Source organism: Acinonyx jubatus, chromosome B1 (genome assembly GCF_027475565.1).
Source record: "Acinonyx jubatus isolate Ajub_Pintada_27869175 chromosome B1, VMU_Ajub_asm_v1.0, whole genome shotgun sequence".
NCBI classification, from domain to species: Eukaryota; Metazoa; Chordata; class Mammalia; order Carnivora; family Felidae; genus Acinonyx; species Acinonyx jubatus.
The window spans coordinates 25,181,585-25,201,626 of NC_069382.1; the positions used below are offsets into that span (position 1 = coordinate 25,181,585).

The 20,042-nt window shown below is 42.6% G+C and overlaps 1 protein-coding gene and 1 pseudogene across 1 annotated transcript in view; both read right to left on the reverse strand.

The window, feature by feature from the left end:
- The window catches only part of PRAG1 (PEAK1 related, kinase-activating pseudokinase 1), a 108,981-nt gene that overhangs the window by 66,654 nt on the left and 22,285 nt on the right, over window positions 1-20,042 (reverse strand). The window contains exon 3 of the mRNA XM_053216365.1: window positions 2,683-2,850. The gene's annotated coding sequence lies outside the window, so the exon portion shown is untranslated. The remainder of the gene's footprint in view (window positions 1-2,682; window positions 2,851-20,042) is intronic.
- Window positions 14,486-19,450, reverse strand: LOC128314356 (14-3-3 protein sigma-like; annotated as a pseudogene).

The window sequence follows — 20,042 nt, forward strand, 5'->3', positions numbered from 1 at the left end:
TCTGCCCTGGCCAAGCCCACCACACACACCTGGTTCACATCACCACTTTTCTGAGCCAGGGGCCTCATCCGTCCCTTATGCAGTCTCTAACATTACAAGCTCAGTGCTAAGCCGACAGCAAACTGATGGCTTGCCAAAAAAAGTCGGTACGATCTTAGCGCCATTGCAGTGTTGGGTGATGGGCTACTGGGCAGAGCTAAGGCCTAGCAGAGCCAAAGAGTCTGGACACTGTTGATGAGAAACAGTAAGAGCCTGGAAGCTGTATCACCCAGAAAGGAGGGTTTCATGGAAAGGGGGGAGCAGCAGGATTATATTCCACCTATATGTGATAGAGGGTAATATGGAAGTAGGCCTTTGTGTAGACGAAAGCTAGGACTCGTGAGGGTAAATTATAAGGAGGCTCAGTAAGTTTATGGATGCGGACAGCAAGCTCCCAACACTGGTAAAATGTATGGACTTGAGTTCAGATAATTAATCAAGATTTTATGGAAGAGGGGCACCTGGGTGGCTCAGTCGGTTGGGCGTCTGACTTCGGCTCAGGTCATGATCTCACGGCCCGTGAGTTTGAGCCCTGTGTCGGGCTCTGTGCTGACTGCTCGGAGCCTGCTTTGGAGTCAGTGTCTCCCTCTCTCTCTGACCCTCCCTCGTTCATGCTCTGTCTCTCTCTGTCTCAAAAATAAATAAATGTTTTTTAAAAAAAAAGATTTTATAGAAGAGCTTCCTGCATTGCATGGGGCTAAAAAGTAGGCGCTTCCTAATGCTGTATACAAATTACTCTAACTCTGTGATCCTTTGAGTGTTATTACAATTTTCAATTATGTCTTTTCATGGGATGTAGTCACTGTAAACAAATAAGATTCCAGCTTCTGATATGAAGATAAATCAAGATTTCATGCAAGGGCAGGACGTAGAAGGTGGGGGTGGTGCATGGGAAGGTTTGCCCAATATCGGTCTTGATATCTTCCTTGGAGTAGTTTTTCTTGAGAACATGGTGGTTATGCAGAAGGCAATACTGACTTTGTTCCCTCCTTCCCAGTATACCACTCGATACATTAACCAGATTTAAGGTATTTGAAAACCTCTAAAAGTTTGAAAAACACCGATCAGTTGCTTTAAATGTGTCCAGCCTTCTTTTCATGTCAACTTACAACAGATAGGAGTGGCAAATAATTAAACTTTTGGGGGGAATTATTCTTTGCAGAAAAAGTGCCATTTGCTATTTTTATACATACTATCACATTTATTCTCTAAATTAATTCCATCAGAGAAGCATCAGTATTCCAATTTTACAGTGGACAGAGTTGGGGAAAGCAAGATGCTTACACAAGTTCACACACTCATCAAGTTGTGGAGCTTGTCTCTGAATCTAGGCCAGCGCCAGCCATATATCCTGCATATTCTGGGAAGACAGAAGGCAACGTTTAGAGATGCCCCTTACTTCTGAAAGGAATGGCTTGGCTTTAGAAGGACAGAGCAGTATTTGCTTAGCTGACAAGAACTCCCGCTTTGGCACTGGTGTGAGGTTGACTATCACCTCTAGTCTCTAGAGTGCCCTTCAGCAAGTTCATTCATTTCTCTAGGTCTCTGTATCCTTGTTTGACAAATGGGAGTGCTGATAGTACCTTCCTCGTGGGATGTGATTAATAGTAAATGAAAGAACACATAGAAAGCACCTAGCATAGCATGAACATAGAAAGTTAAGTTCCAGACATTACGAAGAATATATATTCTTTTTCACCTTATAGCTCTCTACTCGGAAGGTTGCTGGTGGGGGTCAGAAGACATTAGTGTAGAGCTAGGTTATAGGGAAACAGCAGAGGAGAGAGAGACAGGACAAGCAGATTGTGCCTTGGAAGTTAGGTTTATCTGGTAACAGTAGCACTCTTACTGGCTGTAATGGATTCCTCTGTAAAAGGAATCCTCTCCCTACGTCTCCCTCAGTGCCTCACACAGTGCTCACATGCTCACTGTCCCATTCACTCAGGTAGCTGGTCTCATTTGGAGGAAGAAAAGAGCACACCGCTTAGAAAAGGCAGTAATTTACCACTTACACAAAGTACAGACTGGGGTGATAAACAGCTTGGTGATCATGATGAATGGTATTGTTCCCAGGACCTCAAAGCAAAGTACAGACTACACTCACGATGAAGGCAACAGTAGGTCAGAGCTGCTCGAATGACTTAGACACATTCCCCTGTGGGAAGACCCCATTTTGCAGAGAAAAAAGCAGATGCAAAACTCCGAGCCAATGAGGGGCATGCTTGGCACCGGGAAAGGAAATGTTTAAATTATATTCCGAAGGTAATTCAGTAGCTCGAGCTACCGGTGATGCAATTTGAGGTGCTCCCTTCCATCGGAAAGACCTAGATGCTCTTATATTTCTTTCGATGCCCCCTTCCCACCGGTCAAACCTCTTATTTCACTTCCCTTCACCTTCTTACAGTAACTGGGATTTAACCATACTGTTTCTGCTAACAGTGCCTGCCTTGTAATCCAATTGTAACTTGGGCTGGCACTTAAAGTGACACATCGCTGTCCCCAAAGCTCCTTTGCTAACTTAGGAGCAGTGCCCCTGACTTTTGTAGCTTTTCAAGGCAAATGAGAAACATGCCTTATTTATTTATTCATTCATTCATTCATTCATTCATTTTATTTAATTTATTATTTGCCTCTCCACTCTACCTTCTTGAGTTGCAGTCCAGGCATAGAAAGAGGGCAACCAAACTCACTCGGTTGACGTGCTTTTAGTGCCCTTCTGAAGCCGGAATGAGAATGAGGCTCCTCTTCCTGGGGGACCATGCCTGCAGCATCTTCGTGCAGCAAGGTTAACACTGACTTGATGTTTTCAACCTTCAAATAGATAGGGAGAGGGTTTGATAAATAAACCCAGGCACTGGCAAACTCGGCAGAAGTATTGAGAATTGGGTGGAGAACAGGGCTTGCCCTCTGCTGCTTCCCTTCCTTCTCCTTTCTGCTCACCTGAGGTCTGGGAGAGCATGCAGGGTCAGTAAGGCTTTCAGAATTGCCCTTCTTCATTTTCCAGGAATCGTGGTCTTTCTCTCTCTCCGGACACTTGCACGATCATACACCTCTTTCTCGGAAGTCATATTTAGTGAGGCGTAATTTCTATATAGTAAATTCACCCTTTTTAGGTATTGCAGATCTATGAATCTTGGCAAACACCTGCAGTCTTGTGACCACCACCACAATCAGGATACAGAATACTTTCATCACCCCAAAAAGTTTCTTCATACCCCTTTGGAGTCAACCCCTTCCTGCCATCTCTAGCCCCTGGCAATCGCTCATCTTCCCTCTAGTTTTGCCTTCTCTGGAATATCATATTAGGAGAATCATACACCACGTAGCATTTTGTGTCCGGCTTCTTTCACTTAGTGTAAGGCTTTTGAGATATATCCGTGTAGCTCCATGTAGTAGCAATTTGTTTGTTTGTTTGTTTGTTTGTTTGTTTGTTTTACTTCTAAGTAGTATTCCATGACATGGATATTCGAAAATTTGTTTACCCATCCACCAGGAGATGGATATTTGATTAGTTTGTGCATTTTGGTGATTTTGAATGGAAATTGATTTCAAAAGGTGTTTTTTTTGTTTTGTTTTGTTTTGTTTTTTTTGCCAGTTAGGTCAATATTGTTTTTTAGTAACTTACCATAACTTACTCATGTAACAATTAGCAACTATACTTTCGGTTTGATTTGATACTAAGAAATTATCTTTTAGGGTGCCTGGGTGGCTCAGTTGGTTAAGCAGCTAACTTCGGCTCAGGTCATGCATGATCTCATGGTTTGTGAGTTCTACCCGACGGCAGGTTCTGTCCTGACAGCTGGAGCCTGGAGTCTGCCTCGGATTCTGTGTCTCTCTCTCTCTCTGCCCCTCTGCTGCTCATGCTCTGTCTCTCTCTCTCTCTCCCTCTCTCTCAAAAATTAAACATTAAAAGAAAAATTTTTAAAAAAGAAATTATCTTTTGCCTTTTCAGCTGAAGCATTTGTTCCAAAATATGATCATAACCACGGCAGGCTGGCCATGGGAACTTGTCACAGATGTTTCAACAGGCAGCCTTCTTTCTGTACTTGCCATTCAAGGCCTATGACTTTCCACTTGGAGAACAGAGCACTACCTCTTATCCCTATCTGAACAGGCAAATGTACTGCTGGCCAAAGGGACTGAGAAGGCGGCCATTATAGCTGCCCAAGGTCCAGCAGTCCCTTTTGCAATAAGGCCATGATGTCAATAATTGTATGTGAACGGATTGTCAAGTTCCTCCATAGGAAACTAGGGGCTCAACTTTAATTCTTCAAACTCTGTTACATATTGAAAATTTCATACCTGAGAAGGAAGAAGAGCAGTACCTATAAAGACATCAAATTGCCAAGATGTGTTAAATGCTGATTTATCATATAGCGAATGCACTTAAAATGGAATTTGTGTTTTAGATTCATTCGCCTCAGGCATCATAGTGTTACAACATGCCGTGGTATTGTGGTATCATGTTGCAAAACTATCCCTGTTGAAACTTCCCTCTCTCTCTAACCTCCTTCTTTTCCCAGAAAGGGGGGGGAGGGAGGAGAGAAAAAGGGGTTAGGGAGTGGAGAAGAAGGAAGTAGAAAACTTAGGTCTTAATACAGCACTTTTTATCTTAGAATCTCAAAAGTTGTGTTCAGAATCAACCCGCTTGCCAGAATCAACCTGATTGCCAGGACAGGGGAAACTAGGGAGGAAGTAGAAAGAATTTTTGTGGAGAACCACAATGTGGCGGTTAATTTCATGTGTCAACTTGGCTGGGCCATGGGTTACCCAGATATTTGGTCAAACATTATTCGGGATGTTTCTGCTGAAAATATTTTTTGAATGAGATTAACATTTAAATTTGTGGACTGTGAGTAGAGTGTATTACTTCCATAATGCCGGTGGGCCCTGTCCAGTCAGTTGAGGCCTGAATAGAACACAGTCTTGACCTCAGGAACAAGAAGAAATTCTGCCAGCCGACTGCCTCTGGATCTGAACTGCAACTTTGCCCCTGAGTCTCCAGCCTGCCATGCAGATTTTCGATTTATCATACTTCCACAATTACAGGGGCCAATCCTTTAAAATCTCTCTCTCTCCCAACCCCTTCTCTTTCCACACACACACACACACACACACACACACACACACACACCCTGTTGGTTCTGTTTCTCTGGAGAACCTTGACTAACACACGCCACAAGTCAGTGGCAGATTGAGTGCAGTGGTTGATGACAGAGGCTCTGGAGCCAATTATCTGACCTCAAATGAAGGCTCTGTCAATCATCAGCTGGGTTCAGTTTCCTCATCTGGGAGGCAAGTCTACCCCCCTTGTGGAAATGTGAAGGCACAAGGGCTCTGGGAACCCAGCTGCAATCATCATTATAATTAATATCTGAGTCCGAGTGGCTCTTCTTTAAAAATTGGCCCAGGTTTGCAAAGAAATGTACTGTTTCTAGAAGCCTTGAATATGGCAGTGTTCACAAGTTTTGGGATGACCGAACAGTTACATCTAGGTAAGCCTTTCTATCAAGATTTATCTACTTGTTATCAAGTACTTACAATGCAGAGTTTTACCTAAATTCAATCCACCAAACAAACACACAGTGAACATTATTATCCCAATTTTATAGGTAAAGAAACAGGCAGAGAGGTGAAGAATGTCACCTGAGGTCACACAATAAGGCAATAGCACAGACCTTGGGGGACTTGTCACCACAACATCAAACTGAAAGCAAGACACACATGCCCATATACACGCACACATGTGCACACATGCACAAAAACTCGTAAAGAATCACAAAACTTCCACGGTTGGGAAAATATTAGACAATTTATTCCAACCCTCTCTCAAGCCGTTAATCTCTTCCCTAGCATCCGCTAAACGAGCACTGAGCCTCAGCTAAATATTTTCTGTCCAGGAACCCAACGGCTACTGAAGCAGCTATTTCTATTTTTGGATAGCTCTAAATGCATCACTTTGTTGTTTTGTTTGCTTCTTATACAAGCCCAGTCTATTTACCAATGTCTCCTCCCCTTCGGCGACAATCCCGTACCTGGGAGCCAGGCAGGCTATTTGCACACGGGTATGTGCTCCCCTTGTCCAATTCATCTTAATTTGAACGATCTATGTGGCAGAGTAATTTTGAAATATCAAGTAGTTTTGTTGGTGCGTTTACACATTTCTATGTACCTGCCTTGTCCTTCCTTCATAAATCACCTAGGACATTTCTGTCTACTGCCTCAAGGAAGGGAAAACAGTGGAAGACTGAGGACACAGCCAATTCTGGGACAGAGCAGAAGGAGCGTTGCATTGGAAGGAACTTTTCAGGTACCAGTGAGGACACCGGTGTGCCTGATGACGAGGGCCTCTCCGGGATGCCGGCCCAGATGGGCAATGTCCAAGGACTAGATGAATCCCAGACTCCACAGTGTCCTAGACACAACAATGGGGCATGAAACAAAATTTCAGTTCGGTGATAGAAGAATCTAGTTATAGTCCTCGCTCAACTGAGTGTACCGAATGAGATCTACATCGGCTTTAATTCCTCAATGAAAAGAAACTAGAGAAAATGATTCTCTGCCCTGGTAATAGTCTTATCCCTGGAAGGGTCTGGATAGAAGGGCGGGAAATCATGGTCCCAAGAAAATACCCTGAGAGTCATGGGCATATATGTTTACCTTATATTGGTTCCTCAGCTCATTCCATCCAGCTGTCAATATTTCTTCCAAAAAAATTTTGGTAAGGGCTTGGTGCATGCCAGCAATGTGCCGATCACTGGAAAATCAAAGACAAGGGAGCTTGTTACCAGGAGGAGAACTAAAATGTGAGCAAGCACGCGGGAATGACAAAATTAAACTGGTTTAAAAACATGTAAGATGGTCTCAGTTTCCTTTCCTCTTAAAGGACCTGCTTAAAGGAAGTTACCTGAATTTTTATTTTTAAAAGTGATTATTATTAAGTAGCCAAGGTGCTATTGAATCTATCTCTTGAACCTCGTGAGACCCTGAAAGAGACCGTCAGGGAGTAGAAATTCTAGAGAGCTGAACTTTACAATCGTTGGGATCACCCTGTGGAGTGCAACTCCACTCATAGTTCACAGGCAGGCAGGCTAGGCAGTGTTTGGCTTTCTTGCTGGTGATTGTGGCCTTTTGTAGGACAATGTAAAGGCATGAACTAGATAACATTATTGAGCTGTGGTGCTCTGTGCTTGACACGTATTATTTTATTTCATCCTAGCAACAACCAATGAAATAAGTACCATTGTTAACTTGTATTATTGATAAGGAAATAAAAGCTTAGAAGGTAAAGTAACATACACAGGTAGTTAGGGGTAGCACAAAAATTCAAGTCCAAGTCTGATCCAGAACAAAATCATTTACCTGCTATATATTATTGCTCCCTAAAAAACTGCAGAACAGGCATTTTAAAAACCAAAGAGTTATACATCAGTCCTTCTGAACTAGTATCCTTCTGGATCTATTATGAATGCCAGTATCATGAGTAACAGACTTCTCAAGGATCTCATTTTTTACTAGTTTGGGAATTAGTCATATGGCCCAACCACCTTTAAGAGAAGGACACAAATAATTACTTTAAAACTTGAGAGAGTTTAACTGAATTACTCAGGAAAAGGGCAATCCGGTTTTAAACAAAGACAAGCTGAAACTCTGCAAAATGTTCTTATGTTAGCTACTTGACTATTAAGATTCTCTTAATAAAGTTTTAAACTGTCATAAAAAAAAAAAAAAACTTGGAACATTATCTGGGTTTGGGAACTACGAAGTCAGTGATTCTTCTGGGATTATCTCTTTTGAATTAGCGCAAGTCATGGCATGCCAAGACAATTACTCTCCAAAGCACAAGAAACACATCTAGTGTGGCTGGTACCCTTGTTTACATAACAGTTGTTTATGCTGTATGCATAGATACACATCCACACACTGTATACACACACATTTCAGGCACACCAGTTGAGAGGTTTTTGTGGTTTGCCATTCTTCCATTGCTTCCAAGAGACCAGAGTTAGCCCTGTCTTCATTCTATGACTCTCCTGTTCCAATCTGAGACTATATTTGCCTTGGCTTTTTCCTTTTGTGCAGAATCCACACTGATGATCTCACAGCAGGTTGCATTCAGTATTGCACCTCCTTCTCCTCTCCAACAATTTCTCATCACCCCTCATTATCACTGTTTTCACGTGCTCTGTAGATTTGTTTCCTGGACAAATGTCCAGGCAGTGATGAGGTTAGTCACGTACCGCTAGAGTAATGACACCATAAAAAAGGTGGGGGTGGGGGGTGCCCAAGGGTGGTGCCTGCTGTAAGACGTCATAGGAACATGGGGGAGGGGGATGGGAAGAGCTAGCTATTACGGCACAAGGGATATTTCCCAGGAGAGATGGTATCTGATCAGGATCTCATAGAATGAGTAATAGCTGTTCCCAAGAAAGTGAAACCACATGGAAGGGCAGGGAAGAGTCTGGACCGAAGTATGCACCACCTCATTTGTTTTGGAGACCCTTACCTTTGAGCGAGCTCCTGCTTCACCCCACTGCTTGCTGCCACAGTGTGGACGCTACCAGGGGAAGATCGAGGAAGCCATCTTTGAAATTGACAAAATGCCTTCTGACCTCTGACCTCAGTTAAGCTCTAACTTCTCCGTCTGTGCCTTCCGGAAACAGTGCCTTGTGGTAGAAAACACATAGGCAGCTTTTTTCCTCCACATGCCTTGCAGGGTAGGCTCGCCCTGGGTGGTGCCGGTTGTAGCTATCACCACGGAATCCCCTCCCCCGCCCCATTTTTTAAAAAGTTTATTTATTAATTTTTAAGAGAGAGATTGATAAAGAGCATGTGAGCCCACGCAATAGTTCAGAGCCTGGTGGCGGGGCTCCAACCCAAGAGTCAAACGCTTAACGGACTGAGCCACCCAGGCGCCCCGGAATTCCCTTTATCTGGACTAGATGAGACATAAGATCTACCAGTGGTGCATTTAATCAAAGAACTGCCCTTAGGACTTTCCTTATTTAGCAAAACTATTGTTGACAAATCAAAACTGCACGCACGCTCACACCCACGATTTATTCAAGGTATGATACTAAGTATAAGTAACAGCTTCTTTCCAGAAATCTTTGGCTCCAGAAAAGAGAGTTCAGATGTCTGGTGGTTTCATAAACATCTTCGATTAAAATTCATGTTAGCACAGTTTCTGCCGGATCTGATTTCACACGAGACAGCGCCCAGTGGGGCATGTATAATTTCCATGTATATAATTTTTCCCTCTAATGTGCACACACTTAGAAATGTCTTTTTCCTGCATTAAATAAGAAATACAAATTTTAATAAAACACTTCCTGAATAAAAACTTTAGAAAGTTTGCTGCTAAGTTTGATGTTTGGAAGATTAATAATTTCAGAGCTCACATGTCAGTGTTAAGATTTGCTGGTAGCCCTCATCAGGTCTACATAATACAGTTTTGTGTAGTGACATGGGCACTGCCTTACACACTGTTGTGACATGAGTCCATGATATTCAGCACATTTTGGAGCAAAAGCATGACACTAAGACCCTTTCCGACAGGCTCCCATTTTGCCCCTTGCCATATTACAATGGGGACATTGTTTTTCCAAGTCCGTCATGAGACCAGCACTATTAGATTATGGCTTGATAGCTATTTATTACTTTGGGTTGATGTAAAAACCAGGCATTTCTAATCACTTACAGCTTAGGAAGACCACAATGTTATCAGAGAAGAAAGTTTTAAAGAAATATTAAAAAAAAATTTTCACAAACATTTTAAGTAAACTCTTGAAGAAATCTGGCTTCCCACTCAAATATTTGGCTAAATAATACACTAAGCACTTAAATTTGATCACTTTTCTAAACACCTTCTGTTTTATATATTTAATGTGGAGAGGGCCAGAGGCCACAAAGAATTTCACTGTTCCTTCCAGGATTTATCACAAATACCGTGTGTTTTACTTCTAGGAGGTATTACAAAGAGAAGCTGGGACAAGATAAGAAAGAGGGCTTAGCTGATTCTATTACAGCTGATGCATTAGTCAATTGATTGAAATGATCAGATGGCAGATGTACCTCAGGGCAAAGGAAGTAATCCCCTGAAAGCTGGAACAAGTGTTGGATGAGAGAGGGGATCACACCATGAGGACTTTGCCCGCCCTCTGAGTAACAGCCTTCTGTCCTGTGTGGCCATCATAAGTATCCTTTGAACACCTCAAACCTAATGTTCATACAATGAGGGTTAATTATCTTCCCATTGTCTGCTTCTCCTACCAGACTGTGAGCTCCCTGATGTCAACCATATATTATTTAAAATGTTTTCCCAAATCCTGGCCAGACTAGATGCTCAATAAGCATTTTGGAGGAAGGAACGAAGGGAGGAAGGGAGGGAGGGAGGGAGGAAGAAGGATAGAAGGGAGGGATGAAGGGATGGAGGCAGGGAGGGAATGAAGAAGAGAGAGGCAAAAGTTCACATATAATGTTTAAAAAGGTATTGGTCAAAGTAAAACATGTATTTAGTTTGAGGAGCCATTTTATTAAGAACCAAGTATAATTTACTCAGAATTAAAACATAAGCTATAGGGGTGCCTGGGTGGCTCAGTCAGTTAAGCATCTAACTTTGGCTTGAGTCATGATCTTGCAGTGTATGAGCTCAAGCCCAGCTTTGGGCTCTGTGCCTGGAGCCTGCTTTGGATTCTGTGTCTCCCTCTCTCTATGCTCCCACCCTGCTCATGCTGTACCTCTCTCTCTCTCAAAAATAAACATTAAAAAATAAATTTAAGCACAAATTATAATTTAACAGGTACTATGGGCCTTTTGCAATGAAAAATAAACACAATACCTTTTAAAAGGCTTTCAAGTACTAAATATAAACTAAACTGATGAGATTTTTCAATCTCAAGAATTACCCAGGGTAGGAGCTTTGTGAAGAGTTAGCAGGCAAAAAGAGATTGCTTACAGGAGGCCAAGTGGATTATTTGCATAAATATTAGTCACTACAAACTTCCAAAGGGTTTTAAAATTGAACAAAGAAAACAGCCTTAAGGGAAACAAAAGCAAAAATGAACTATTGGGACCTCATCAAAATAAAAAGCTTCTGCACAGTGAAGGAAACAGTCAGCAAAACTAAAAGGCAACCGATGGAATGGAAGAAGATATTTGCAAACTACATATCAGATAAAGGGTTAGTATCCAAAATCTATAAAGAACTTATGAGACTCAACACCCAAAAAATAAACAATCCAGTGAAGAAATGGGCAAAAGACATGAACAGACACTTTTCCAAAGAAGACATCCAGATGGCCAACTGACACATGAAAAAATGCTCAACATCACTCATCATCAGGGAAATACAAATCAAAACCACAATGAGATACCACCTCACACCGGTCAGAATGGCTAACATGAACAACTCAGGCAACAACAGATGTTGGCGAGGATGCAGAGAAAGAGGATCTCTTTTGCACTGCTAGTGGGAATCCAAACTGGTGCAGCCACTCTGGAAAACAGTATGGAAGTTCCTAAAAATATTAAAAATAGAACTGCCCTATGACCCAGCAATTGCAGTACTAAGCATTTATCCAAGGGATACAGGTATGCTGTTTCAAAGGGGCACGTGTACCCCAATGTTTATAGCAGCACTATCAACAATAGCCAAAGTATGGAAAGAGCCCAAATGTCCATCGATGGATGAATGGATAAAGAAGATGTGGTGTATATATACAATGGAGCATTACTCAGCAATCAAAAAGAATGAAATTTTGCCATTTGCAACTATGTGGATGGAACTGGAGGGTATTATGCTAAGCAAAATTAGTCAGTCAGAGAAAGAGAAATATCATATGACTTCACTCATATGAGGACTTTAAGACCCAGAACAGAGGAACATAAGGGAAGGGAAGCAAAAATAATATAAAAACAAGGAGGGGGACAAAACATAAGGGACTCCTAAATATGGAGAACAAACAGGGAGTTACTAGAGGGGTTGTGGGAGGGGGGATGGGCTAAGGGGGAAGAGGGGATGGGTAAGGGGCATTAAGGGATCTGCTCCTGAAATCATTGCTGCACTATGTGCTAACTAACTTGGATATAAATTTAAAAAAGAAATTAAAAAAAAAAAGAAATCAGCCTTATGTATTATATATTATGAAAACAAACTATTGTAGTAAGTCTTACTGATGAGTGGTTGATTGAATTCTTTGTCAATGGAGTTTTTTCTTTTCTTTTTTAACATGGATAATGTACATATGTTGGTTAATCATTAGAGGACTCCCAGTCTTCGTCTTTGTTCTACTCCTTAAACAAGAAGTTGTAAATCCTTGGGGTTTCCTTGGAGTTATCTTAGGTAAAGTCCAAAGTTTAAGGTAGTGTTCTATACACCATAAACCTTGCTACCATGGTACCCCTAACGGAGGCAAAGATTCAAAGGAAAGGACCTGATGTTCTGGCATAGTCTTTACTCTGCCTGACTTCAACCTATTTCTTTAAAGATTCCTCATACTTGGCTTTTTACCCCATGACCTATTTAGACTTTTTTTTTTAATATATTTTTTTTATTTGAGAACAGTTTTAGATGAGAAAACTTGCAACAACAGTACAGAGAGTTCCCATACACCCTGTACCCAATTTCCCTTATTATTAGCATTACATTAGCAAGTCCATTTGTTATAATTAATGAACCAATATGGATACATTATTGTTAACTAATAATAATGTAGTTTACTCAGATTTCCTTAATTTTTACCTAATACCCATTTCTGTTCTGGGATTCTGTCCAGGATACCCTGTGATATTTAGTTGTCAAATTTTCTTAGGCTCTTGTGGACTTTAACAGTTCCTCAGACCTTCCTTTGATCATTTTGAGGACTGGTGGTCGGATATTTAATAGAACTTCCCTCAGTTGGGGTCTGTCTGATGTTTTCCTCATGGTTAGACTGGGGTTATGGGTTTCTGGTAGGAAGACCACAGATAAAGGGCACCTCCCATCACATCATATCCAGAGAACATACTAATCAATATTATCATTGTTGCTGTTGACCTTGCTCTCCAGGCTGAGGTGCTGTTTATCAGTTTTCCCCACCGCAAAGTTATACTTCTCCACTCTTTTCCATACTATACCCTCTGGAAGGAAGTCACTTAAGCACAACCCATATTTGAGAAGTGGACACTCAAGCTCCACCTCCGTGAAGGCAGAGTACAGAAATTATTTGGGGGGCGCCTGGGTGGGTCAGCGGGTTAAGCATCCAACCCCAGCTCAGGTCACAATCTCATGGTTCATGGGTTCAAGCCCCGCATCAGACTCTGTGCTGATAGCTCAGAGCCTGGAGCCTGCTTCAGATTCTGTGTCTCCCTCTCTCTCTGCCCCTCCCCTGCTCATGCTCTGACTCTCTCTCTCTCAAAAATAAATAAACATTAAAAAAGTGTTTTTGAATAAAAAAAGAAAAAAGAAAAAAAGAAATTATTTGGAATTATTGAGATTTGTCTTTTTCCAATTTATTTATTCAATCATTTATTTATAGTAGCATACACTTATGGATATGTTGTTTCTTTTTACTTTAGATTATAATCCAATTCTACTTTATTTTGTTGCTCAAATTGTTCTAATTTTGGCTTCAATTAGGAGTTCTTTCAGTTGGTTCCTGTGTCCCTTTGACATACCCCTATCATTGTGGGGTTTTGTTTGGGGGTTTCTTTTTTCTCTAGATTTTTTTGTTTTTTGGGGTTTTTTTGAACTTTCTGGCACTATAAAATACTCCAGGTTCATCTTGTGTGTTTCCTGCCATGGTCCTAGAATCAGCCATTTCTCCAAGGAGTCCTGGTTCCTTTTATTGGAGAATACTATAAGAAACCAAGATTTGAGTTCTAGGTGTGCTGGCTTCTAGGTCCTCTCAGCTGACAGAGCAAGGAAATATATGTGCATGTTCTAACTCCTATCTGTACACATGTCTATAAATATTTACACATACATATGTACCAGAAGTACATCCAGATACATCTATACCTATATTCAGCTAAACATAAGTTCATACAGTGTTTCCATGTGAATGTGAATGTGAATCCACTAACACAGGGATCATTCTAGCCTTCTCCCTTTGCTTATCTGTCAACTCTCCTTCCGACAGTGAGAAAGCTGATTCCCATCATTGGTTATCCATTCACTTACTTGTTCATTTCCACTATGTTTAGCAGTAACTCTTGGTAATCTGCACTCCTATGGAAAGCAACTTTATCAACTAAAGCACAAAGCCTACGTACAGATTCCTTTGTGTTTGGTCTTACAGATGCCACTCATTTCCAAAGTTACTAAGGTCAGTGCCACCCCCCATCGTCCCCGCCCCACCCCCAGCACACATACCCTCAGTGAATTTGTCACACATTTACTTTCTGCATCCCATCCCTGGGATCCCTCACTGCCCAGATGATTTTTTAAAATCTGCCTACATTCATGTTCATGCTTGGTACAGATTTGTTTTAATATTAAAATAATGTTTTAAATTACTTAACAACCAGCAAAACTGATAACCCACAGAGATTTATTAATCCAACAAGTATTTTCCCAGTGCCTCCCTTGTGTTAGGACTTATAACTGTCGCTCTTTATCTTGGAGTTCCCTTGGGGCATCCCTGGTGTCTCCCTGCATAACCGAGGCATACGCGTGTCAGCTTAGGAAGCACGAACCAAGGAAATTGGGTTGTGATATTTATGGCCACATCTCTAAAATTCTAGGATTCTTTAGATTGGTGTAACCACATCTCCCTCAGCGGTTCCAGAGTCTGCAAAACGAGTCTATTTGGAGAACTGCATTTACATAAGGTGAGAATTTTTTTTTTTCTTTCTGCTCTTTTGCTCCTAGAGAGAAAGTAATTTAAACTGCAGGGGAGGATAATAACCACCAAAGTCAACTACTAGCTTTTGTCTAACACATATGCCATCAGTACAACTTAAATTATAATCCCCTTTGTCATTCTGGGTTTGCTGAAAACAATTAAGTTGCTCTACACTTTCAAGGGATCTACTATATTGTTGTTTTATGGGCTTTTTTGCACCCACCGCATTATCCAAACAGCTAATGAAGTTGCATGTGTAAAATTATGCCCATAAAGGATGAAAAGGCAATGGTTGGTTGTTGCTCTTATCTTTGGGGATGGTGATGGGAAAGAGGACTTGCTGGCATTAGCAAATTCACAAATGGATTCGCTTCCTTAAGGGCATTAATGCTTTGTAACCCTTTCCGACTTAATCTTGCCTGACTCTTTGGATGACCGTCTACCCCATGGTTGTCTAAGTTTGTCCCCAGTGGGGGATGCTTATTTCTAACACTGCCACAAAACGTCGAGGACTTTGTAGGAGAATGCTCTAGAGTTGTATGATTGAGTAAAAAGGTTGAAAAGATGAAAATCTTAACACTTACTAAGACACTGGGCTCCATCTTTTGATGTGCAAAACAGTCACTTTGAGGAATGGAAGCTCTCTTTGGGGTGGAGTCTCCCCTGTGGTGGGAGGACTGTTCAGTAGGACCTTTCAACATGTTAGTTATAAAACAAATGACTGCCCCTTGTCAAAGGGACACTGGACTCTAGAGAAGGAATCCAGGGACTGATGCTTCAGGTGATGCTATTAGGTGCTTGGCAATGGTGAGCAGATATTCAATGGGGAATAGATATATCTATTATAAAAAGATAGAAAACGGTGTCCCCCAAAACTTTCCAGAATATTACTTTTGTTCATTGGAGGTATGTTAACTTTGTTGTCTAAACATTTGCTTTTAAAAAATAAGGAGCAAGAACCAGCTTCATCAGGAAAAACAAGCTTACCTGAACCTCTGTTCATTTGGGGCTGGAAGGAATAAGAAAAGGAATGGCTGGGCCTGGGGTCCCTGCAGCCTAGCCTGTGTTGTCGCCTGGATGAGCTGTTATTTAAGGTGACCTGTGCTGGCCCCCGGGAGAGTGCCCATGGCTCCGGTGATTGCCTTGCCATGCTCTGGAAGAAGGGGTGGGTGTTCCCCCAAAGAGGAGAAACAATGGTCACTCTTCCTGGGACAGGAAAAAGGTGGGTTTGGGACTGGCCAGGTGAGGTTGTTCTTTTTTTCTGGGAACTGAGCTGGGCCTGGGCTCTGAGGTATGGGAAGGTGTATGGCACCCAAGCCAAGGTGTGGAGGTTGGGTTGAGCCTAAAATGCCAATAGTGTAAAATTCTACAAGCTGTTGTGAGTTTCACTTAGCTTGTGACCAAGTCCTCTGTTAAGCCTTATTAAGAGCCTGGCCTCCAGTGAACTAGATACCATGTATAGATGTACTATAGGGAATTAAGGAGAACCATCTTCCTGTAGCCTACAGAGATGGTTGGCCTAGAAGAGCTGTTTTTTTTTTTTGTTTTTTTGTTTTTTTTTTGTCACAGGGGAACTTTATTGGGGAGAAACATGGTCACATGCCAACAGGCATGCTTTCCCTCACATTCTGATTCTTGGACACACACACACACACACTCATCTCCAGCCTCTCCCACACACATAGTCCAGTTCTCAGCCACAGGGGTGGGACACTCCTCAATTCCTAAGATCCGGAAGCAACAGGGGCAGGAGAGAGTCAAGGAGGTGAGCAGTGAAGTGGTTCACAGGTGGGGGTCTCCCACCCCTTCCGGGTCCCCTCTGTGGGAGGGAGCAGGGGCAGCTCAACATGGGGCTCCTCAAGAGCCTCACCCCCACTTCCCTGATGTTGTCGGCGCCCCAGCGTCAGCTTGTCTTGCAGCCACTGCATGATGAAGGTGCTATCTTTGTAGGAGTCCTTGGTGAGGATGTGTAGGTCAACCACGGCCTCATCCAAGGTGCTCTTGGCCAGTGAGACCATCTCCTCTGGGCTTTTGGAGATCTCATAGAGGAAGACAGAACAGTTCAGGGCCAGGCTCGGGTGGATGGGGTTGGTGTGCAGTATCTCCTTGCTGATGTCTATGGCCTCCCGGGAGGCCCACAGAGCAGAGATGCTGAAATGTTTTTAGTTATCACTGGTGGCCACCTCTGCCAGATAGTGGGGCAGTCACCCTTCATTTTTGGGTGGAAGAGCCTGCTTTCAGCGTCACCAGTGTCCTTGATGAGGTGGTGTCCAGCAGGTCCTCCACGATGTCACACACCTCCTGGAGCTCGGTCTCCACCTTCTCCCAGGACACTTGGACCTCCCTGTCCTTCTCTTGTTAGCCCGCTTCATCGCTTTTCTGCTCAGCACTGGGCAGATCCCTCCGGGCAGCGCTCTGATCACCCACCACACCCTTGCAGGCCACTGAGAGCTGATTTCAGTCTTCACAGGATAGCTCCTCCCCTTTTCCATGGCGCTTTTCATGAAGGCTGCCATGTTGTCACGGCCCTGGCCTGCTCTGCCAACTTGGCCTTCTGGATCACAGTGGCTCCCTCCATGGCTCTGGGGACAGACAGACAGGCAGCGGGTTAACTGGCTGCCTCGAGACCAGTGCCAGACCCGGGGCAGCAGCAGTAAAGGCCACAGGCCAAGAAATAAGAAATGAGCAAAACCAGACTTGTCCCTGAGAACATACGTTTTGCACCTTGAGACACCTCACACTGGCTGGGAGGCATGGGATGAGGATGTATGTGGGTGCTGGGGAGGAGGGGACCATATTCCAGTAACTAAACCTGGGGGAGGGGCTCGTGCATTAATGTCTTGGGTGTATGAAGACAGTAACTTGTTTCAGTTCAAGGTCATAGTTTGGAATGCCAGGAACACAGAGGCTACACTTAGTTTTCATCAGCTTCTTAACACTTTTCTATAAAATTTCTACCATGAAAGTATGCTATTGCTCATCGGAAGCAACTTCCATACTTAATTGGAAAAAAAAAACCCTAGCATTTCAAAATAGAACAATATTTTAAATATTTTAAGATAACAACAGTCTGTGGGAGCCTCACGACGCCTTTCTCTTCTCAGCCCTTAGTGTATGTGTGTTCACGTGCACACACATTCACTGTTCCCTCTCAAACATCCTCAGTGCAGGTGGAGGACTTATGTTCTTACAATCTTAAAACCTTCGATTATAACTCATGCTAAAATAACAAAGGTAATAAAATGTGTAGGTGGAAGCTTGCCAAACATTTGTAGAGTACCATACCGTTCATAAAGCGCTTTAAAAACATTTGACCTCATTTGAATAATGCTTTTCTGCCAGTGTTCTGGTAGAAGTTTCTTTCTTATTTTATTTGTTCGCTGAGGTATATAAAACAGCTCATTTTAAAAGACTAGGCAGACGTTAGCTCCGACTAGCCTCAAAGGGTTAGCACAGGAGAACTGTGTTCAATTTCCATTCTTGGTATCACAGGCCTTGATCTCTAAACAAATACATGAAGTGGGTCTCTAAATTCTGAGTGGAAGTAAGCTAATCATCGACATTCGAGACACTCTGCTACTTGACACACTTAAACAATAAATGCCCAGCCGCTCTACAAACTAAGTTTCTACTGTGGTGAAGAATTATCCCCTTAAGGGGCCCACACAGCTCTGTTGCGGTGTTTGTCAGACTGCAACCTGTCTGCTCCCTTTTCGGTATCACTCCGAGTGGCCAGCTCAGAGATTGGCACAAAGGGAGTGGCTACTGTGTCTTTGTTGAACAGGGAAAAATAAGGTAATTGCCACCAAAGGAGAACTCTGTCAGTCGCAGGTGCTTGCTAACAAGTGCCAGATTGAATCCTCTTATCTACTATGTGGTGTATTAATCATAATCCTATTCCCAGGCAGAGAAACAGAGGCTGTGATATAATAAGACATACATATTTGGTATTTGTCCTCAGTTCCTGGCACCGTGCCCTAAAACACTTGTAATTTCCTGAGCCACAGGGGTGATAAAGGCATCTTTTGTTACAGTATTTGGTCTTAGTCCCTGACTCCCGACATAAAGAGTTTTAAGCTGTTGGGATCCCTGGAGTGATAAGAATGTGTTTTGTATGCTAACGAGATGATGGTGGTTGGGGACCCCTAGATAGTTCCAGGATGGGGGCTGGTCACCAGAAAGACCAAGACATGATCACAGGGTTAGAAGTTTCACCCCCACTCTCTGATTTCAGGGGAGGGGAGTAGGGGAGAGGCTGGAGATTGAGGTAATCACCAGGGGCCATGCTTTAATCAATCATGCCTATTTAATGAAACTTCCATAAAGATCCTGAAACTATGTTGGGGGAGAGGGTGGTCAGAGAGCCTCCTGGTTGGTGAGCACATCAAGGTGCTGGGAGGGTGGTGCACCTGGAAAGAGCATGGAAGCTCCAGGCCCCTTCCCATATACCTTGGCCTGTGCATCTCTTCAATGTGCCTGTTCCTGAGTTGTATTCTTTATAAGCCAGTAATGGTAAGTAATGTGCCTTCCTGAGTTCCATGAGCTATTCTAGCATATTACAGAACCCAAGAAGAGGAGTATGGAAATCCTCAATTTTGTAGCTAGTCAATCAGTTAGAAGTATGGGAGGCTGCCGTAGGGGACAGGTCTGTGGGACTGAACCCTTAATCTCTGGGTAGCTAGTGTCATAATTGAGTTAAATTGTAGGACACCCACTTGGTGTCTGGAAAGTTGGAGAATTGCTTAATGTGGAAACCCCACATTTGGGGCCATAGTGTTGAGTAAAAATGGTTTATAGAGGCTCAGAGAGGCTGACTTGTTCAACTTCTACAACATGAGACTGGGAGAGCTGGGATCTGAACCAAATACCATGTTGTCTTCTGTTTTACCTGTTTAATTTCTGGAACATTCATATTAATTCCAGTATTGACAAAAAATGTGTTTCACGAGAAACCCACAGCAGCACCTCAAAATGAACAGTTTTGTAACCTTTACCAGAGGAAAAATGAGCCTAGATACACCACTGAATGTCACATTGCATTTATATGGCTGGAGCACTATATCTGGAAATGAAGACCTGGTCCCAGGTTCCCTATGGACTAACAGTATTATTTCTCATAAGATACATGGTCTCTCACTTTGGCTTATTTTCTTCTCTTCTTTCAAAACATAAGTAACT